General features: G+C 55.7%; 1 protein-coding gene across 1 annotated transcript in view; it reads right to left on the bottom strand.

Moving 5' to 3' along the window:
- SORCS2 (sortilin related VPS10 domain containing receptor 2) overlaps positions 1 to 22433 on the bottom strand; it is a 458407-nt gene that overhangs the window by 435346 nt on the left and 628 nt on the right. The window lies entirely within an intron of this gene.

The raw sequence follows: 22433 nt of genomic DNA, 5'->3' as shown, positions 1-22433 counted from the left end.
AGCTTCACCCACAAGTGGAAGTGTGCAGATCCGAGCAGATCGGAGGCCGGCAGGAACCAGCATGAGGCTCCCCACTCCATCCATCCCCTGGGGGACCCCAAAGCTTTGGACTCTCCTCCACCTCACCCAGACAAAGGTGTCTACTTCCAGGCATCGAGACTTTGCACTAGCTGCCCACCCCCCACCAATACCCCAACCAGGCCAGAGCAGGGGGCAAGCACACATCCTCCAAAAAGCCCTCCCAAGCCCAGTCCTTACTGGGAGGGGACTGGGAGGGCCCAGGTGATGCCCATACTTGTCACTTAATCACACACACACACGACACACTGCAAATCTGGGATGCACGGTGGATCTTTCTGGAAAACATCCACACAGCTGGTCTGTTTGAGGTTCATGACCTTTGACCTGGTGATTCCCTTTCAGCAAATTTGTCCTAGAAAAGCATTAGATGCATGGATAGAGGGTGCTGATTTGGTTAATGTGATCAATACAATTGTTTATAATAAAACACGAGCATCCTTCCAGGGAGACAGCAGGGAAACGGGACAGCAGTGATGACATGGTTGCCTCCAGCTCTTGGAGGAGTTTGGCCGGTATAGGAAAATGCTCTCGACATGATGTTAGGTGCATGAAGAAACCCAAACTTCGTAACAGGGTTCTCACACTCACACAGAAGAAACACGGGGAGGGAATGGCCCAAAGGCTGGACACTTGCCTCTGAGGTATGGGATTATGAGGTAATTTTGGTTTCTTTTTCCTTAGACTTTTCTTCTTGCAAGGTCAAAAACAAGCATGGGTGACATGAATCAGAGCACGTGGGTCTTTTGTGTCTGGCTTCTCTCCCTGCGCACCCTGTCCTCCAAGCTCACCCACGTTGAACCGTATGGTCCACTGTGTGGACATATACCATATGTTGATTGATTCACTAGTTGATAGGCATTTGGACAGTTTCACTTGGGGAAATCAAGAATAATGCTGCTATAAACATTCATGTACAAGTGTGTGTGCGGACAGAGGTGGTCCCTTCTCTGGGGTACACAGAGCCCAGAAGTGAGAGGACTGGGTCATATAGCACTGCCCTTTCTTCCCCCTAGCCCCCCCCCACACACAGCTCAGACCCACAATACTTCCACCAGGTCTTGCGTGGCAATTTCCTAAGCATCCCTGACCTCCCCCACCACCCCCTCTGCCATCACCTGCACTTGTTTGATGGCCTCCATGGCACTTAGCACCCTCTGAATTTATTTAGCTGTTTTTTTTTTTTTTTAAGTTTTGTGTCCCTCTCTCTTGCTAAAATATAAGCTCCATGAAAGCAGGCATCTGGCTGGCATGATTATTACTGAATCACCACCACTTAGCACAGGGCCGGACGCTGAGAGGATGCTTAATATAAATGTGCTTCATTAAATTTGATTTAATTCCTCAAGTCTCAGTGAAATGCCTCTTCTTCCAGGAAGCCTACCCTGATCCTTGTCCGGAATGAGCTGCCACCCCTCTGCTCCAGCAGCCCTGGTGGGTATTTACCTATCAGTCTGCTCCCTTGATAGGGGGCTTCTGGAGGGCAGGGCTTGTGTCTCTCTCTGCGTCCCCACGTGGGCCTGGTACATAGTAGATGCCCAGTGAGTTTGCCTATGACTAGCCCCTTTGACATTGCCCCACCTTCTCACTGTCCACGCACATTCAGAGTCAGGTGATTCTTGCTCATCCCGAATACAATTCGCACTCCTGCACACCTTGAAATGGAAGGGGGTGGGGGTAGCCCCAGCCACGGGAGGTCACTGTGGAGCTCTCTGACACCCCTGGTCACCCACGGAGGTGCGGATCACACACCCAGAGAGCTCACTCAAGACACAGATGCCAGGCCCACCCACCAACGCCCACACACCACACCTGACGGGGGCTCCAGCCTGTCTTCCTACCAAGCTCCCCCAGGGGAGTCCGAGACACACTAAGGTTCAAGAGTAACTCTTCAAGGACATTAGTTCAACAACCCAAGGGGAAAACAAAACAAAACAGAAAAAGGTGTTAATGTCTGCCCACAAGGGATGGGAACATCTGAGCGACCCCAGGGGCACAACCAGCTCTGCAGCATGAAAGAGAAAGTCAGTGTGATCAGATGTGTAACTGGGCGCCCCCATCGAGCAGACACGTTTGCCCACGTAAGTAATTATGATTTATTGAACAGCATTCTGCTTATTAGAGCCTTCTCTCCCTCTGACAAATCACTGGGGCATTACTCTGTTTTGAAAAATCATTCCTTTAAAAAAAGTGTGGGTGCCGCTTAATTAATCATTTACTTTCTATAGCAACTTGGAAACATAAAAGAAATTAAATGTGCAGTGTGCTGAAACGGTTTGTCGGAAACTTCACGCCAACCCACCCCTAAATCACTTCCCACAGCACAGCATCCAAACGTGCACTTGGGAAGGAGCCTGAAAACAGAGCCACGTCCGGGCACCCGGGAGGCCACTCTGCCGTGCACAGAAATAGCGCTGGAGGCAGGACCACGGAGCATGTCACCGGGGTGTCTGCATTGGGATGCCCCAGACTGGGGGTAGGGGAGCTCCACTGATCCTTCTTGCCCTGAGCTAGACAGCAGCCCACCCCTTTGCAGGATTCGATCACTTCCGGTCCCTTCCTAGGAAGGGCTGGGCTTGGGAAGGATTTTTTGGAGGACACATGCTTGGCCCATGGCCCACTCTGGAACAGTGGGCGGGCAGTTCATACAAAGTCTCAATGGCTGGAGTAGATATTTCCAGAAAATCGATTTGAAAGGACCCCTGAGTCTCGACCTGCCTGGAAAATGCTCCCCACCATGTGCACCGGGAGGCCCCAGGATGGTGCCTCCTGGATGTGAACATGGGCAGACGCATCCGTATCAGAGAGAAGCCATGACATTTCTATCAGGATTAATATTCACGACATTAAAGGGTTGCCTTCTCAACCTTTCTCATTGAGTCTCCACTGGCCTCGGAGATTTGGAAACACACACCGAGTACAGAATCAACCTTTGGTTAAATACGGAAAAGTCATCAAATCATTTTTAAACTCCCTGATCTCATAGTTCCCTCCCAGGCCCTGAGCAGAAACAGAAAAGAATATGCATTGTGTTTAACAAGGGGATAGCACTTGAAAAGTCTTCCGATCCCTTGAGAGATGAATTATTTCAGTGGGCCAAAGCTGATATCTATAATTAATATCCATGAAAAGTTGAACCCAAGGAAAAAAAAAAAAACTTTTTAGGCTAAAAATCCTCATGTGATTTCTAAGTAATTAACAGTTTGGTCTCCACCTCGGTAAAAATAGGCCTCCACCTGAAACTAATTTCCTTTCTGGCTACTGAGGCCATTCTTTGAGGGATGGAGGAGAAGAAAGCTATTAGAATCCATTTACGGAGCACAAATATCAGGCGAGGCCAGGCCGAGCGGGAGGTGAGCCGGCCAAGCACCATTAGGAGCATGGGATCTCCTTGTTTGGATTTCCATACTTGTTTGATCTGACCTTCTGCTTTGGCCAAGTGCAATGGCTCACAAACCTCCTAGGATGAACGTCTGCTTCTGGAGGGGCTTTCCTGACTCCTGGCTGGTCTAGGGGCTTGGCCATTCACGTCCAAGGTGCAGGGAAGACAGGCTTCCGAGGGATGCCCTGGTCTGCCACCATCACCCAGCTAAGCAGGCTGGGCAGGGATGGGCAGGCTGGGGACCCCGTTCACCCCAACCCCAGCTTAGCTGTCTCCTCTGCAGGGCTCTTGGCTCTCCCCAAATCCCTCAACCTTCATCACCTAGAAACAACAGGCAACCGTTGAAAACCCTGGCCCCTCCATGAGCTCTGCCAAAGTTCTCGGGCTCCCACAGGCAGGAACAACCCACCCAACAAACCTTCCTCAGGGCTTCCTTCCCTGCACAGGACTCAACCGTTGGGTATTTTTCCCTTCTCGTTCATTCATACACACACCCACAACTAAATAATAAGCCACCTGCTAGCAGAAGCCACAGGCCCCTTGGGCAATTTTGTCGTGGGTGTGCAGACCACACCTCTCCACCGCGCCTGGGGAGCTGCCTTCGTCTGCACCTGCTCAATAAATATTTGCTGATTTGGTATCATTCGAAGTTGGCCAAATTTTGCCTCCAACTGGATTTAAAATCCTTGTCTTAAGTAAAACATGCAGACTCAGCCACATGGGACACCCAAACAGGTCTATGGATAGAAGGATGGGCCAAGAGGTCCAGCATCAGGCGGACTGGTTACATGTGCTTTACATGTCCTCTCACTTATCTGCAAGTTGAATGTGGACACTTCCACTCATTCTACAAACACTCACTGACACTCGCTCTATCTGAGGGCCATGGCATGCACAGGGCTGCGGGCTCCTCCAGGTCCTGAGGTGGGGCACAATGTCCCAGGAAGATGATGGAGGGCAGAGTATTATGGTCTCCGGCACTGGCCACAGTGGGGCCAAAGCAGGGGAGGCCTGTGTTTAGAAGGCCTTGCTGGAAGGTTCCAGGCCACATAGAGATGGACCCATTTGCAAAATCCAGAGACAGATGGGGAAGGAGGACCTGAGAACAGTTGGTCAGAGCGCCACATAAGGGCCAGGGGGGGCTGGCGGGAGAGGAGGGCAGCAGGAGCTGGTACCAGCCCCAAGAGATGCCCTTGAACCTAGAAGCTGTGCACACGTTACCTTGCAAGGGACTTGGCAGATGGTTTCGAAACTCTTAAGAGGAGAGGTTACCCTGGACGATGGGCATGGGTCCTGTGTCATCACGGGTCCTTACAAAGAAGAGGCAGAGAGAGATGTGACATGGAAGGCCATGTGATAGAAGCAGAGCTTCGGCAGGGGCGGGGGGAAGGACAGCCCAGGCAACCCCAAATGGAGTCAGAGTCTGGAGATGTGACCACAGAGCAGAGGCCAGCAGGGGCAAGGAAGGGGTCACCAGCCAACAAAGGAGGGCAGCTCCAGAAGCTGAAAAACACAGGAGATTAGATCCTCCCTTCTAACACCCTGACTGTCCCCCAGTGATACTGACCTCGGACTTCTGACCCCCGGAACCCTAAGAGAAAACGTCTGTGTTCTCAGCCACCAAAGTGGGTGGTCGTTTGTTAACAGCAGCCGGGGAGCTCATACAGGGAGACATGGCCGTAGACCCTGGCCCCCGACCCCCCCACCCGCCACCCACCACTGGCCACCAGGTAGCCCCATCCTGGGCTGGGGGGTTTCCACAGGGTGGCGGCACTCCACATTCTTGAAGACTCCCTAGCCTTTGCCTTCCAGTGTTTGCCGTCACATGAAGGCAATGCTGGGCCCCTCGACAGGGCTTGGCGCCACCCCCCACTCTGAGCCGAACAGACTCGCAGCCCAGAAACCCAACCAGCAAAGACAGGCATCCTACATCCATCCAGATGACCTGATCTGCCTGGGGCAGCGTCTTCGTACTGCAACCCCAGTGCACTGCTGACCTCAGCCAGTCTCGGCAGAGACCAGACACCCTGGAATGTGCTGTCTCAGCAAGGGGTGAGCCTCCCATCACTGGAGGGATCCCAAGCACCCTGGTCATGCTGAGACCCTGGGAGTCTATCCTGGTCCTCAGCCACCATCCTGCACACAGTAGGCACCCATGTGAATGAATGAATGAATGAATGAACACACGAGAGCCTTCCCACCCCACAGCTGTCCTCTTGGCAGAGGAGCCGTGAGCAGGGGCTGGCTTCCTTCTCGGAAGACCAGAGGAGACCGGCTGTGACTCACCTTCTCCCGCGGCTCCTGTCAGACACCCGGGCTGGAGGCGAAATCATGGCAACAAAGACTCGCAGCCAAGTCCCCAGGAGAGGGAGTCCATGCTCAGGGGGCCCTCAGCTCACTCCCCAGAGGGAATGTCACAGCTCAGGGGTGGGATGTGACATAAACGCCCCAGAAGCCTGCGCCAGCCACCCCAACTCCTGAGACTGCAGCCAGGGCTCGAGGGGGCATCTGTGAGCCTCTCCCAGGGCCCAGCACTAGGCTCTCCAGCCTGAGAACACGCAGACGGGGCTGGACCCCACTTCCACACATGGCGTTGGACTCTGTGCCAGCCACTGAACCTCCCCAGGCCGTGGTCTCCTTGAGTTAAAAAGGTTTTGGAGGGACACTCAAAGACTAAAGTAACCCCCTAAGGGATGAAACCACTGGCACCTTGGTCTCCAGGCCAGGACGACGGTGCTATTACCCAGGGCATCCCAGTCTCAGTCACCATCAGATGGGACCGTCTCCAGCCCTGCTCAGGCCACCCTGTGACCCATGCCCGGGACTCAAAGGCCACTGCTAGGTGGTGCCACCTCTCCCTGCCCTGCGACCTGTAGCTGCAAAGCTTTACCCACCAGCCTTGTCCCAGTGAGCCCACGGGGCACAGGCATCCTGGGGGCAGATGTCATAGCAAGGGCCTCTTCTACTCAGGAGCCCTGTGGAGGTAGACATGGCCCCAACCAGAGCCAAGTGGCCCCGACCAACCAGGTTTGGGGCTTCAACAGACAGAAAACCACAAGAAAGCGAGGTGATAGAGCCTGTCTTGGCCCTGCCCACGTGAACAGAGGTGGTCCTGCCACATTTTCCAGTGGAAATCACACTGACCCCTCTGGGACTCCAGGGACTTTGGGAGAGGGAAAGGGACATCATGTGATAGTGTTGGGTGCTCCCCCAAGGTGGGAGGATAACCACCTCCTCCCCCCCACCCCACCCACCCCCACCCTCCCCACCCGCCCACCGTGCCACCAACAAAGCCAGTCAAGGTCTATGGTTGCAGCCTGGCCCCCTCTGGGGTCGGGGCCTGGCGCTCAGAGCACATCAGCCCTCTGGCAGGGGTGATGGGTGCAGGGCAGGCATGTGGGTTCCGGATTTCATTGGGAAGCACCGGCAGGCTAGCCTCAGTTTCTCACAAAGCCACAACCTGAGTGGGCATTTAGAGGAGGAGGCAAACACACAGGAGGCAGAGCCCAGAGATAGAGAGACTCGAATTACGGCCCCTGCAGTCAGCCAGGCCTGAAGTCAGCCCCCTGGGCTGCCTGGATCTGTGAGCCCACGAGTCTACTTTTCACTTAAGCTACTTGGAGTCAGGTTTCTATGACTTGTAATCAAGACTCCTGCTTAACATACTCCCTTCCGTGTGCAGCTTTACAGGAGCTATGGGAAAGCCAGGACATGGGAACACACACCCCACCTTAAGCCTGAGCGGAAGGCCTGACCAGTCGGCCAGGACACCATCAGGTGGGACCATATGGTGTGGACAGCATGTCCCAGTCGGGGCTAGGAAGAGAAGCCCAGGCGAGGTGGGCAAGGGCTAGGAGGCACAGGCCTTTGCCTCCAGGCAGACGTACGGGGACACAGGCCGGCGGGGCCTCCAGGCAGGGAAGCCGTGGAGATTCGGGCCACACACGAGACCGAGCCCGGGAACACTCGTGACAGAAATATGCAGAAACAGACACTATCCATTATCTCTGGCCCCGCTCTGAAAAAAAATGCCATTGTACTTTCTTCCAGGTAGAACGAGAAGAAAAGGGATTACGGATTAGCCAACGGAGTCTTAGCCACTCACCCCTCCCCTCCGTGCTCACACTGCTTCCTTCTTAATGGCCTGGTGGGTGGGACGCGCATGCACTTGGCGGAATTTCCAGGGGACATCCACAGAGCCACGCCTTTAGGAAGGCGCCACAAAAAGGTCAGGGAAGCACCTGAGCTGAAAGCCCCTCCCAGCTCCTCCCGTGGGCCCTCCCTTCTAGGCTCTTCTGCCCAGCAGAGTCTTTGCCCTGCTGTTCCCACCACCTGGATGCCCGCCCTCCGTCTCCCCTGCCTTTCCCCGCGGACACCACCTCTGGGAAGCCTTCCCAAATTTCTCCAGGTAGGGAGGCTCAGGGGCAAGTTCTGCTCCCTGCTGTAGGACGGGGACACAGAATTTACTGACTTCAGGGGAAAAGTGCAGACACGAGAAATTTCTTACACAGGTGAGTCTGCAGCCCTGACTCAGCCTTGCTATGAACTCCCGGGCGTCTGAGGAGCAGCAGGAGCTCCTCCTGTGGACCCTGAGCTGTTGGCAGCTAGCTGGCCACTGCCCCCTGACCTCCCCCAAATACCTTTCTCATTGTAGGCCCAGGAATGACGGACCTGGTCAGCAGGTGGCGGGTCTTTAGGCCCTTTTCCCAAAATAAAAAGAGTTGATAGACACCGGGTGTTGGGCTTGGTGATTGGCATTTACTAGAATTCTCTCGCCTTGGAGCCATGACAGTGTGATAGCCGGGCACTGTGTACCCCCATTTTATAGGGGAACCTGCCTGGGAGAGGACAAGCAGCCATGAGCAGCACAGCCACCATCCCCGGCACCCTCTGAGGTCCACAGCAGGACACGGGTCCCCAGCAACAGAAGATGTGGGTGGATAAGCACCCAGGAGGACGGGCCAGCCGAGGCACTTGCCCTGAGCACTCCCTGGCCACACGCAGCCCTGCACAGCACTGCTAAGGACCCCAGCAGACCTCCAGGGAAATGCCACCCCCTCCACCCTCCCTGGCCAGTGACTCACACAGACCCTTGCTTTCCCCCACCCCAGTCAGAGACCCACACACACACCTGTGCATCCAGCACAGCAACCCTCCCACCCGCTCCTGCCCTGTGTCCCCAGCTCATCAACTGCCTCTCCCTGGGCAGGGACCCTGCTTCCTTCAGCCATGTCACCCCTTCACCTGGAGGCAGGTGCAGCCTGGAACAGGCTCTCCATTACTCACTGTCCAATGAGCAAACCAAACCCACTCTCTCAAACACCCTGTAAGGGAAGTACAATTTCAGGCCAAACCCCAAGGGTGTCAGTGAGATTCTTGGAGTTGTTGACACGCGGGAGGTCATCCTGGGACTCTACCTTCCTCCCATCACACTGAAAACAAGGTCTGCCAGCCTTGGGGTGAGCGTGGGAATCCAGCAAACCCCAGACTGGAAATGATCCCAAACCCACAGATCGGTGCCCACATGCCAGCCAGGGGTAAGGCTCTGCTGCCCTCTTGGGGGGCTCTTCCCTCCACGCCTCCAAACATATGACTGATCTGGGCCAAGCCTGGGCCAGTCTCAGCACTACAAGCCGACCTCACAGCTGACCCCTCTCTGACGGTCTGGCAGGCTCCCTTCCTGCAGGGGGGCCTCTGGCCCGATGCTCCATCCAGGCTCACCAGACACGCCCACCCCGGAGAACACCCCAGGATGGAGGATGGACCAGCCAAGGCGCAAGGTGGGAAGGTGTTAGGATCCCCAGAGAAGGAGGTCAGTGAGGTGCAGGGTGAGGGAACATGTCCCCAAAGGATGGGGCAGTGTGGCAGGGGTGAGGAGGGGTATCCCTGCCTCACCCAGGGGTGAACAGAAGCTGGTGGCCCAGCACACAGCCCAGCCCTTACACACGCTGGCTTTCTGTCCACAGCAAGGTCAAGGACAGTCTCATTACCCCTTAAGGATGAGAAAGACAAAATTCCATGAGGTTAGCCTCTGGCCAGGGCCACTCACAGCCAAGGGGCAACAGAGCAGAGGAGACACCCCAGTGGAGGATGACAGCTGTGAAGAGGGCCTGAGTGTGGTCAGGGGCAGGTGGGGGCCATGGGGCAGGTGGGAGCCACGCTATCTGTGCTGGGGGAATGATGGGGAGGCAGATGGGGCCACCCTCCTCTCTGCCCGTCCCAAGCCAGGGCAGTCAGGGCAGGCGGGCCAGGCAGGCTCACACAGCCCATCAGCCTTCTTGGGGTTCCCAAGACCCTAGACCAGAGCACGGCCACAAGCTCATCTATGGGACTAGGGAGAGGCCACCAATAAGCAAGGCGACAAGGGGCTTCATCCCCACAGGAATCTGGGGTACGCTGGGGGAGACACAGCAGGAGATCAAGCCCAGCCCCAGGGGCTCCCTGGGCCCCAGACAAAGGCAGAGGCGACGGAGCTGCGGCCTCTCATCCCTATACCAGCCATGTGAGCCCTGCTCTTAGGCTGGGCGCACACCAGGAATGATTAGGAGCCACAGGCACGCAGCAGGAAGGGCTCCTGCCCCTGTCCTGGGACAGGTGCCTCAATCAGCACAGGCAGTGCACTGGGGCTTCTGGGGCTCCCTGGAGGAGGAGCCTGGGCTCCCTGAGGCTTCCCGGGTCTGGCCACACAGCCACTTGCTGTGAGTCAGAAGCTTCTGGATGGCTCCCCTCTCGGCTTCAGCCTGGAGGAGGAGCCTGCCAAGCTGGATTCCAGGGCCATGGAGCCAGCAGGGCCCCAAGGCCAGCGATCAGCCTCTGATGGCTGGGTCAGGAGTGTGGCATCCTTGCCCATCTCCCCGTGAGGCTGAAGCCCCAGCAGTCAGGAGGCTGCTTTTTCTCTGGGCCATGGAGCCTAGACTGAAGCCTGGTCCACAGGGAGAGGCCCCAGGAAATGCATCCACAGGAGAGGGCCGAGGGACCAGCCCTGCCTCAGCCCCATTCTGCCAAGATCCTGCCTTGACAGTAATTCCCTGAACTTTTCGATGGACAGTGTCCACTGAGAGGCCATTTGGAAACTGCTCCAGAAGGCAGGACTGTCCTGTGGCCTACAGGACTGCAAGCAGTTTGCTTCCTTCCCTGCCACACCACACGGACAGCACCCTTGCCCCCTCCTTCTCCCAGCTCAGGGGCCAAGGTGGCCAGCTCCAAACTGTCCCAAGACCCCCCTCCTCCACACCCTAGGGGTGGCCAGGCAGGGACAAGGCCGCCTTGATGTCTAGGGCTCGTCCTTGCTTTTCTGAGCCAGAGAAGGCACTGGTGATGGTCCAGGACTGGGGGGCAGAGGGGTGGGGGATGCCGGGGGGATCTCAGGGAAGTGGGGGGACCTCAGGGAAGCAGGGGTGCAGATCTTAGGGAAGCAGGGGGGACCTCAGAGAAGCGGGGGGGGGGATCTCAGGAAGTGGGGGGGATCTTAGGGAAGCTGGCTCCAATGCTCCCTTCAGTTAGACCAGTCCTGAGGGCCAAGGGTTTCGGATTTCCTCTTGCCGACTCAGGCCTCTGCTCGCCTGGGACTGGATGGAAAGAAAGTCTGACTGGATCTTAAGAGGAGAGCATTCCAGGCAATAATTCACATCAAGAAGCTTGTGAAAACCCAGCCATCAACAAGAAACACTCCCTGTACGAGCTGACACTTGGAGCCGAATGTTTCACGAATACGGCTGGGCTTTGCTTCGCTGTAATTGAGCAAATGGTTCAAGAAAATGAAAACACACCAACCCCCCTGCCCCCCATCCCCCGGCCCTGACTGGCACCCCCGCCACCCGCAGCCCTGGAGCTGGCTGCTCAGTGGTGCAGCTTCCGCACACACCAGCACTCTCCTCCTGCACCCCCAGGGCAGGGATGGGGGCAGGTCCTGGCAGATCCCAGCAGGTCCCGGAGGGGCTGGTGCATGCTCCCGCAGCTCTGTCTGCAGCATGTCAGGGGGCATGGAGGATGCTGCAAGGGGGTGCTGCTAGCACCCCAGCCTCCAAAGGCAGGACCTTCTTGAAGGGGACACATGATGCAGGAAGGTGACACGGAAAGAAGACACGCCTCTGAGAGGCCAGCCCAAGGGACCCCGCAGTGCAGGGCTGCTGGCAGATGGATGGCTAGACTGCAGGGACCAGAGAGGGCCCTCAGACCAGCAGAAGCCGATGCTCCCTCCGCTCCAGAGCCGGTGCTAAGGACAGCTCTGCCGGAGACAGCAGCCCAGCCTACCCAGTCGTTTGCCTCGGTCCAGAAGCTGAGTGCAGCCCTGTCCTGGGCATTTTGTCTCGTGTGTGTGAAATGAGGCTGGAACCAGGGGCACTATTTAAAGCCCCTAATTCTGCAGCAGGTGCCTCTCACCTCTCACCTCTCACAGAGTGCCCTGGGTCCTGGCTGGAGGGCAAAGGGCAAAGGTAGGAGGTGTGGCAAGGGCACCGAGGCCTGGCCACACAGCCACGGCCATGAGTCAGAAGCTTCTGGATGGCTCTCTACTCAGCCTCGTCTCAAGCAGGAAACCGATCTCTCCATCTCTCCGGGAAGCCAATATGACCCTCTCTGTGCCAGGCTGGGGAGTAGTCAGTGCTTCAAAGAGCAGAGAGCAGACAGGGAGCTTCGGCTCTGTGTCTCCCCAGCCAAGTGACCGCCAGCAGGGGCCTGCTCTGACCTCTCCCAGACCCACAGGAGACAGGGCAGCAGGCTAGGCCTCTGAGCCCTGGGCAGCCCTCCAGGACCAGTGGTCACTCGTGTCCTACTCACATGCTTACTGAGCATCTACTAGGAGCCAGGTACTGGGGGACAGCCAGAAACAAGCAGACAAAGCCCCCTCCCTCCAAGCCCAAAGTCTCAGGCACCTGCGAGGCCAGGGAGTGGCTAGAGCCCCGGGGCCGCAGTACATGGGGAGCAGGGCTGGGGAAGAGAGGGGTGGCGGGAGAGAAATCATTCCCACGGGATCTGTCTGTCCCCTCTCTTCCCTGGGCCACGGCCTACCGGCATCACTGCTACTTCTGCACGCACACAGAACCTGCCTTCTGCTGGCTCCCGTTGATGCGTTGGTAAAGAAATTCGTTCCAGTATTTCAATAACTTCATTGCCATAGGATCTGTTTCCTTTTAATCCTGTTATCTGTATATTTTATTTTATGCTCATTCTAAAAACGACCTCCTGACAAAGTTCCATGGGCTTCTCCAGACTTGGGGTGAGGGAGTCCATGGTACAGAGAGGGTTAAGAACCCCCATGCCAGGATTGGGGGGGAGGTCCCTGGAGCCAGGAAGCCCCCCAGTGTGCGTCCTGGGGCGACACCGAGCCAAGGCACAGAGCAGCCACCCCAAATCACAGAAGGAAGTTTGCTGCAGGAATAAAACACCCAGAAGCCCCATCCAATGGTCAAAAGATAAATCAGAAAATAAACTTGGATGGGGTTAAGTGGTATCGATGGGCATAAATTGAGAAAAACATGAGATTTTTTATCGAGTGCTTTATTTTTACTGAGGGAAAATTGAATTATTTAACTGGTCAATGAGGTAGTCAATAGGGGAAAGCTCCTAAAGGCAGGGGGGAAGTGAAATGAGCTTGAACTTGAAATGCACACCACCAACCTTAGGGAAGCAACAGCTCCAAGACTGCGTCTCCATCAGACAGTTGCCTTCCTCTTCCCGCCGCCCCCGCCCCCTGGCCGGGCAGCAGACCAACCAGCATCCTGACTTTGCGACGCAGACAGAGCTGGTTTTCCTGGGCTCTGAGCAACAGCCCCTCCCTTGGGTCACGCTGGCAGAATCAGGGTTATTGGAAGAAAACAGACACAAAAGCCACTCCCACGCACAGTCTCACCGCCAGGTCCTCTCTAGACGCGGGATCGCCTCTATCACTGTCGATATTTCTCCTCCAAAAAACACGGGGTGGTGGACTTCTTTGGGGATTGCAATCGTGCAACTAATGGGCAAGCCAGCAAAACTCAAGGCAGACACGAGAGCAATTTCTGCTGGAGTTAAGACCTTGGGCTCCTCCAAACAATCAACCCGGGATTCCCACATGACTCAGCAGCCTGGCTTCTGGTACACACCCAAAAGCAGTGGACACGGGGACCTGAACAGGTATCTGTACACCCATGCTCTCAGCAGCATGATTCACAGCACCCAGAAGGTAGGAACAGCCCCATGCATGGATGGATGCATGGATGGATGCATGGGTAAAGAAGATGTGATCCAGGGATGCCTGGGTGGCTCAGTGGTTGGGCACCTGCCTTCGGCTCAGGTCGTGATCCCGGGATCCGGGATTGAGGCCCGTATCAAGCTCCCTGCAAGGAGCCTACTTCTCCCTCTGCCTGTGTCTCTGCCTCTTTCTGTGTGTCTCTCACAAATACATAAAAAAATCTAAGAAAGAAATAAAGAAAGAGAAGACAAGACGTTTCTTACACTAAAATAAAAAACACTTGGGCTTCAGAGGGAAAGAATTCAAACCTCGACTCAGACCCTTATTAGCTGTGTGGTTTCAGACGAGCATCTGGGCTCCAGGGAACCTTACTCTTCTTACCTGTAAAGTGGGTCTGATAACTGTTCCAGGACTTAACCGAGGCAATGCAAGTGAGGTACCTGGCACAGCCCTGGGCACATCCTTGAGAACCCGGCAACCATGACGATTAACGTCCTTCTTACTCATCAGGAGCACGATGTAAATGATGAGGAATTGTTTTTATAAGATAAAGTGACATCAGACACAGAAGCTTCCAGCTGATCCTAGCCAAGGGATGCCGGCTGAGGCCTGCGCGATGCTATCTCTGCTTCTGATGCCTTGGAAGTACGTGCGCTGCACAAGCCTCATAAAGAACCCGTTCTGAATTAGAATTGATCTGAATAGAAGCAGCCACACTCGGCCTGGGTCTTTTCTTACTTTGATTCGAACGGAATTTATCTCTGAGCATCGGGAAATGGCGCCATGCAAGAGATGTGCCCTGCTGGAGTCCAGGCGAGCTCCACGCTGCAAGGAAATTATCTGCTTTTGCAAGAAAATTACCGAGGAAGGAGAGTGGGGTTATTTTAAGATCGTCGAGGTAGTGTGAGAAGAAACTAATTAAAAGATTGTAATGTGCTGTGCAAACACCGTAAGTGACTGCTACAGAAATGCAAAATGAGGAGAACTTCTTCACCTCAAAAGAACACCCGGGTTTTCATTTTTCCTTCACTCATCCTTGTGAGAGCTGACGTTCGAGTATCCCTATTAATTTTTTTAAGGCGACAAAGGAACTTAATTGGGATAAAGATGATGAGCACAAGACACATCGTGTCTGAAACACAGGGCTTAAGTCACAAAGATTTTGCTGCTGCCTTCTGCAGAAGTCGGAGCAGGTCAGGGGCATGCAACCCTCCAGGGCCCGGTGAGTGCGGGGCATCCCCAGTCCCCACAGTCCGCTTTCCTCTGAGCCAGGACCCAGCACCAGGAGTGCCTAGGGTCTAGGAAGTCACAGCCTGCCAGCCAGCATGTCTTACTGAGGGGGACCCAGCCTCGGGCACATTTCATGTTTTATGGCACTTTTTTCCACGCACAGAATCCAAGCTCCCACCCTGCACAAGGCTTTCCCAGGATTCCCACAGCAAGAGCAGGCTGTGAACAGATCAGCAGGCATGCCTTCAACCCTTTAAATGCTGTGGATGGAGGCCTGGTGGTCCCAGCCCCGAAACCCAGGCTTCCCTGCTCCCAGGGCTTCCAAACCCATTGGGAACAGTGGTTGGGAACTGTGACGACAGCCTGGCATCTCAGGTCATCAGCATCCCTGTCCACTCCACAAAGCACCCACAGAAATGCTGGCCTTTAAGAGGGGTGAGGGTGAAATGCGCCATTTGTCAGAATCTATAAATAACTCCATCTTTGGAGGCTGAAGCAATAAGAGGATGCCCCCATACACAAGGCCAACGTACAAGCTCCACCTCAGCATCTTCCTAGACCCCCAAAGGCACAGAGATGCTCAGCATCATCCCAGCGTGTTTTCTGACTGCTTCAACCATGTACTCCCTGCTGGCGTCCTCCAGGGCCCGAGCCTGCCTCCGACAAATAATAATAAAATGAAAATGAAAAACAACCACAACCCTTTGGAAGGCCCCTGCACTAAGCCACACTCTACTCTGAAGGGGCGTGTAAAGGATGGAGTTAATTTATGACCTCTTTAAAATACTCTCAGGAACTCTCATGCAACTACAAATTAAATAGCCACTTTATTCAAGTAAAAGTAGATTTGTGCACCGTGTTCAGGAACTGTATTAATAGGGCCGTTTTTCTGCCTTCAAGCCAAGCTTCTTGACTGATGGATGTCCTTTCTCTGTCCTAGTGGTCCAGGCTTTTCAGGCCTCTGTGCCTCTCCCATGGCCTTCATACTCTCCATCCTAATCTGCTCCTCAGCCCAGGCAACACTCACTCTACTGGTCCCTCAGAGCCGCTTCATTACCACCTCCTCCAGAAAGTCCTCCCTGACCTCCCCAGAGCAGGTTCTCACGACACCAAGATGCTCTGTGAATTCCTGTCCAGCCCAAACATGGTACCAGGACAGGGGCTGTGTTTGATCTTGCTCATCACTGTCTCCCCAGAACCTAACCCTCCAGAGAAAGCAGCCGATTTAAGAGCTAATGTGCAGCCTCTTTTCACCTGGGGCTCTCAAACTCATGGGGTCTCTCCCAGCACAGGGAGAGTACACAAGATCCTAGGGTCACCCTGGGTCACCCCAGGCAAAGGGCAGGCGTCTCTCTAAGTATGGCACTTCCTGAGACTCTGCGTACCCCATGCACATCTCCATTTACTGTCCTAACACACATTTCCCCCATTTTCTCACTGTTCTCCGCCCAGCCACAAGGCCCAGGGTCCCTGGGGGACTTCCACGGCCCTCATCCTGATAGCAAATGTGTGACAGGTACTCAGCCCTGGTCACCGCATCCCTTGACACTCTCTGCCTCTGCCCCTGCCTAGGCGGCCACTGGTCACCCTTGGTGAAGGCCTCCACGACAGATGCTCTTCATCTGGGTGGATGCCCACCATCTCCACGCATATCAGCCACAGCTCAGCCTCCTGTGAGCCAGACTTCTCTCTCCAATCCAGCCCCTACATCAACGTGCCAGGAAGCTCGCCCCGTGGTGGCCTGGAATTCCAAAATACCACATGGAACGTTCAGCAGCCTTGACCGTAAGACCCTATGTCCTGGAGCCACCAAGCTCGCCTCCCAAGAAACCACAGCCATCAGATATAAGGCTGCAAGTCAGCTCTGTCACCAGATCTGGATCTGTTCATTCAAGAACCTAAAGTTTATGAGAAGGCCTTTATGGTCTCTGTACACTGGAGGCTGGCCAGGACCCGGAAAGCCGGTGCCACCCTGGGAAAGACAGAGGCCTGCAGAGCCAGGGCAGCCACATCCCTCACCTGGAAACCTCTCCCACACCCACTCCCTCCCACGGCCCCTCCAGGGTCAGCCCAGGCCTAGGTGTCACGGCTGCCTCCCCTCTGAGCCTCTGTCTGGAAGCCTCATCTCCAAGGTGCCTCACCAGCCCCCTTGGCACTCTGCCCCCCACTCCGGGGTGCTGGGAGAAACTCAGACGGGACCCTAACATCCTTTCCTGAGCACCTGCTGTGGGCCAGGCCCTTGTCTGAGCACAAGATGGATCACCTCCCTACCCTGCAGAGCAAGCCTGCCAGCCTCCACAGCCCAGCTCCGAGACAGCAAGCCCCAATTTCATGAGCGTGCCCAAGATCTCCAGGCTAGGAAGGATCAGGCCAGGCACACCCCAGGCCAGCAGGTTCTGAGCAAGCGGCTCACTGTGACCACGCGGGAAGGCAGGTGGATGCCCGAGAGGCAAGAAGACAGGAGTGGAGGGAACTGCGTGGAAGGAAACAGGACGGCCAACAGCTCGGACTTGCCCTGGGCAGCAGCACCACGACCCGGCCTGCTTACTCAGAGGCCCCGCGGCGTGTCTGGAGCTCAGCAATGATGGGCAGGAGTCTAAGCCCTGTTTCTGCTCAATTGCACCTAAGCTCAGAGGTCTATAGAAAGAATAAAGCACAAAGGACAGAATCCAAGTCCCCAGGGGTATCAAAAGGGGGTTTTCAAGTCATTTCTTGTACGATCTCGCTGGTGCAATTAGCATATAATCACTTCAGCCTTTCTAAGTAAAAGCCTTTAACCTTCAAGAAAAACCAAAACAGGGACACCTGGATGGCTCAGTGGTTGAGTGTCTGCCTTTGGCCCAGGACGTGATCCTGGGGTCCTGGGATCAAGTCCTGCATCGGGCTCCCCACAAGGAGCCTGCTTCTCCCTCTGCCTGTGTCTCTGCCTCTCTCTGTGTCTCTCATGAATAAATAAATAAAGTCAAAACTGAAAAAAAAAAAAAAAACCAACACCACATCGTACTGCCATCCTGGGCTCTCCTGCCTCCTGTTAGGTTCCACTAGGAGCTGACTTCCACCTGTGTTTTCCAAACTTCTTCCCTCTGTCTCCATGCACCATGCCTTCACCGTCTCTTTAGACCACATCTGCACACCTGTAAATGCCCACCTCTCAGAGCTGGCCCAAGCTGTTCCTCTCCACTGAGTGTTCTCCTCCATCTCCCATATGCTTCTCCCACTCATTCATTAAGCCCACTCTGATACCACCTCCTCCATGCCACCTCCCCGGATTTCCCCACCAGGGAAGATGGCACTTGCCCCTCGTATCTTAGCTTTGGTGTCCCTCCCTTCTATCCCACTGGACCAGTCTGGGTTACACCACATTACATTCAGAGAGGGAAAGGGTAACAGAGACCCCGTCCCTGCCACTATGAGCTGAATTGTGCCCCCTTCCAAAAAATCCTTATGCGGAAATCCTAACCCCTAGTACCTCTGACTATGACTGCATTTTGGAGGTAGGGTCCTTACAGAGGTTAAAATTACATTAAAATGAGGCCAGTCAGGTGGGCCCTGATCCAATCCGATGGGTGTCCTTATAAAAAGAAGAGATCAGGACACAGACACGCACAGAGGATGACCACATGAGGACACAGGAGAAGGCAGCCATCTACACACCAAGGAAGGAGGCCTCAGAGGGAGCCAACCCTGCCCGCGCCTGGATCTCAGACTCCCAGCCTCCAGCCCTGCAAGGACATACGCTTCTATCATTCAAGCTGCCCGGTCTGTGGTGCTTTAACACGGCATCCCTAGCACTAATGCACCTGCTCTCAAGGAACTCGACATCTGGCAAGTTGTCATGACCCAATGCACACCCTCGAAAGCTCCATACGTCTGCTCTGAAGCCCTGCCTCCCTGGGTATAAAATATACACAAGTACCAGGTTCCTCAAGACCCTGGAGCAGAGAACGTGGTTAACCAGCTCGGAATCACCACTGTATACAATTCCCCTAGACATCCCCAATCCTCTAGGCACAGCACGGAACAAATGTGGAAAATGGGGTGGGGGAGGATGCCAGGGGAGGGGAAGAGGTGCTCATCCATGGATAGCGGCAACAATGCCGAATCAACGAGGTCTGGTCAAACAAGCTCAAGTCCAAGGGAGCTGACGAACCAAAATTGAAGTTCAAGTGCCAAGAGGGAGGCGCACAGGTGAGCTATATACTTAAAATAAGCAAAATAAGCAAGCGCATGATTTCCACCTTCCAATCCTACCTCTGTCTCTGAGGGCAGCTCAAGAGAAGCAAAACCTGGAGCGTCCGTGCAAAGCCCATTTTGGATCCCTCAAAGGTAATGCCCAGCGGTTTCGATGAAACATTAATTTCACACATAACAATTTGTTTCTACAGCTCAACAGACAGAAAGGCAGTGTTTGAACTTTCAAGCAAGTCCACTTCCCTATCTCCATGGGAGCAGGAAGAAATCGGGCCGTGGGAAGGAATATGCACACATGTTCCCAGTGCTCGGCCACAAGGGCTCGCCTCTTGCCTCCTGTGACTCCTTCTTGCAGATGCTCGAAAATATTACCTCAAAAAGTCTGTCCCTCTCAGCAAATGCTTTTTATTTATTTTTTTTTTAATTTTGAAAAACACCTGCTACGGTAAAGCAAACGCTTTCTCTGCTCCTGTGGACCATGTCTGCAAAGAACAGTTTCTCGGGTCTCCTGACCTGGACAAATTAAGTGAAATAAAATTTTTTAAAGATTTCCCTCAGCAAAGTGGCTGCAGGTTCCTTTCTTCCCCACCGTGGCCTTAAAAGATGGTGCCTTCAAACGGAGGCTAAATCCAGTGCAGGATCCCGGCTAATATCTTTGGACCGGTGGCTGCCAGTTGAGGACAGAGGGAGTCAAAGCTGGTTCTAAGAGCTCCTGTGCCCAGAAAACAAAGCCATGCTAGCACTGCATATGCACCTGTGCACTGAGACAGTAACAATTAGAAACACATTTGCATTTAGCGCTTGGTTCGCCTTCCCTCCCACCCTGAGCATTCCCCAGGCACCAAGGTACTCTTAAGGCACCATCTGCTCCCCAGGCCAGAAGATGACCTGCTTTTGCAGAGAGCACAATGGGCCTCAACATCGCACTCCAGAGGATGGGTGAGTGGGAAGAGGGAGGCAGGAGTGAGAAGGCACCCAAGCCGAAAGCCTGGGTCAACGTTTCGATGCTGGGCAGCCCAGGTGGCTCAGCGGTTTAGCGCCGCCTTCAGTCCAGGGCCTGATCCTGGGGACCCCGGATCGAGTCCCACATCAGGCTCCCTGCATGGAGCCTGCTTCTCCCTCTGCCTGTGTCTCTGCCTCTGTGTGTGTGTCTCTCATGAATAAATAAATAAAATCTTTAAAAAAAAGAATTTCAATGCTGCTGCTCGCCTTCTCTTTACCCCACTGACAACAACACTCACTGATGATAATAAAGCACTTCTAGCTTCCGCCTCCTAAGTGTGTGCTAAGTGCCAGGCTCTGCCCTGCTTTGCACATGCTACCCCTGCCCTCCCCTTTGCAGGGGGCCAGGGGAGAGATGCACCCTTTCAAGCTCCTGTTCTGGACCTCCTGCCCTTGACCAAAGAGAAGTCCAACCCCCTCCCCTCCCAAGCCCCTCTCCAGGAATTCACCTGCCAGTACCCAGGAAACAAGCCACCTAGTTACAAAGCAGTCCCTGATTCAGCCAATGTGCCCCGGGGGGCAAAGCTGGGGAAGCTCCTCTGAAGCTCCCCCACCTCGCCCTGACCCTACCCCACCTTGCACTCTCCCCGTTGGCCCAAGCCCCCTCCTCACTCTCTCCAAGGAGGCTGCCCAGCCCTCTGGCTCTGTGCTCACAACAGGGTGGGTGCTGGGTGCCAGTGGGTCCTACCTGGGAGGCTGGCCTCCATCCTCAGTGCCCCTCTCTCCCTTCTGCCACACGGCCCCCTGCCACCCCATGAATCAAAAATGACTGAGGCACTGGATTAACAACTGCTTCAACCACCTGAGCAGGTGGGGGTAGGGGCTCGGTGGAGGTAGTCTGGCGCCGCAGGATGACCTCAAATGCTCAGTGTTCCTTGAGCCGTGGGTCTCCGGGGTTACAGCTTATGGCACAGGGCTTGTTCACCAGTATGGGGAGTGATGAAAAGCTGAGCCCAACTGTCACGCGGGGTCTGCCCCCTCTCTCATGATGCAGATGGGGACGGTTGCCTAGGGCTCTTCTAGGGAGGGGTGCCTGCTACCTGGAGTCAGGCACCTTCCACCCCCCACTCCCACTCCCACTCCGTTGGCACCCTGAGCGCCCCCTGCTGGCCTCCGGGCAGCCAATGCAACCGCCCCCCACCCTCCACCCCAGCTTTCTAGTGACTAGAGAGGCACAAATGACCGAAGACCAGAGACCTGGTGTCTGTGCCTGCAGCTCCCAGCTGGCTAAGGAGGGGGAATGGCAGGGCCCTGGGCTCTGGACCAATCAAGTGTGCCCAGTGCTGCCCGTTGTGTGCTGCCCCTGGATTCGGCTGGAGAGGGGATGGAGTACCATCCCCCAGAATCCACCTCACCAAACCACCCCCATCAACCCAGGAGGGCTGAGGCGGGTTAAATTCCCCCGCTAGCCCACGTTACAGCCCCTTTCCAGGCTAGGGGAGTGCATAGATCCCCACCCTTCCACTCCCAAAGCACGCGGGGGTACTGCCCCTGCTGCCGCCTCAGAACTTTGTCAGAGAGAAGCGCTGGCGGTGGGGGAGCCCCTGGGGGAGACCCCAGCGAACAGCCATAGAAGGGAGTAAGCGGAGAGTCCCAGCTCTACTCCCCACACAACCAGCTGCCACCTCCCCCGACTCTTCCAAAACTGGAGATGACCCGCTAGGGCTGCTGGGAGGCGACCAGGTACGACCACTGACCATCTGCCCAGGGGAAGAACGAGGCTGGGGCAGCCCCGGGGGAAGGATATGAGGGCATCCCCAAACCCCGTGATGCACCACACACACAAAATAAGGACGGGTGGGAACCCGGAAGGACAGGAGCCATCGCGGGGCGCCGGAGGAAGGAGGCGCCCAGGACCCTAACGGAGGAGGAGGAGGCGAGGGCGGGGGAGCCCAACTTCCAGAGCAGCGGGAAGGGGAGGGCGGGCAGGGAGTTTGAGAGCGCGGCGGGCGCCCAACTCCGTGGGTCCGCGGATTCCTGCGCGGCCAGGTGCAGCCGGGTCGCACTCGGGGAACCCGGAGAGGGGGTCCCCGAACCCCAGGCTGAGCCGACCGGGGCTCCTGGAGCCCGCGGAGCGAGGTCCCGGGGTGGGGGGTCCCCGCAGCCGAAATCCCAGAACGCAGACCGGGTGGAGTCTGGGAGCGGTCGGGGCGCGACACCGAGTTGGGGTGGTCCTGAAGGACCTGGAGGCACCCGGCGACCGGGGTCCCGGAGCCTCGGGAGATGCCCCTCCGCGTCACCTGGAATCTGGAGGCGGGGGCGGGGCGGGGGCGCCTCCGAGGTGGCTGGGGGTCCCAGAAACCTGCGAGGCAGGGCGCTCCCACATCTGGGGACCACTCCCCAAGAAACCGGTGCTCGGAGCCCAGCAGGGCGCCGCCG

The sequence above is a fragment of the Canis lupus genome, chromosome 2, assembly GCF_048164855.1.
Source record: "Canis lupus baileyi chromosome 2, mCanLup2.hap1, whole genome shotgun sequence".
NCBI classification, from domain to species: Eukaryota; Metazoa; Chordata; class Mammalia; order Carnivora; family Canidae; genus Canis; species Canis lupus.
This window is presented reverse-complemented; position numbering and strand designations above follow the sequence as displayed.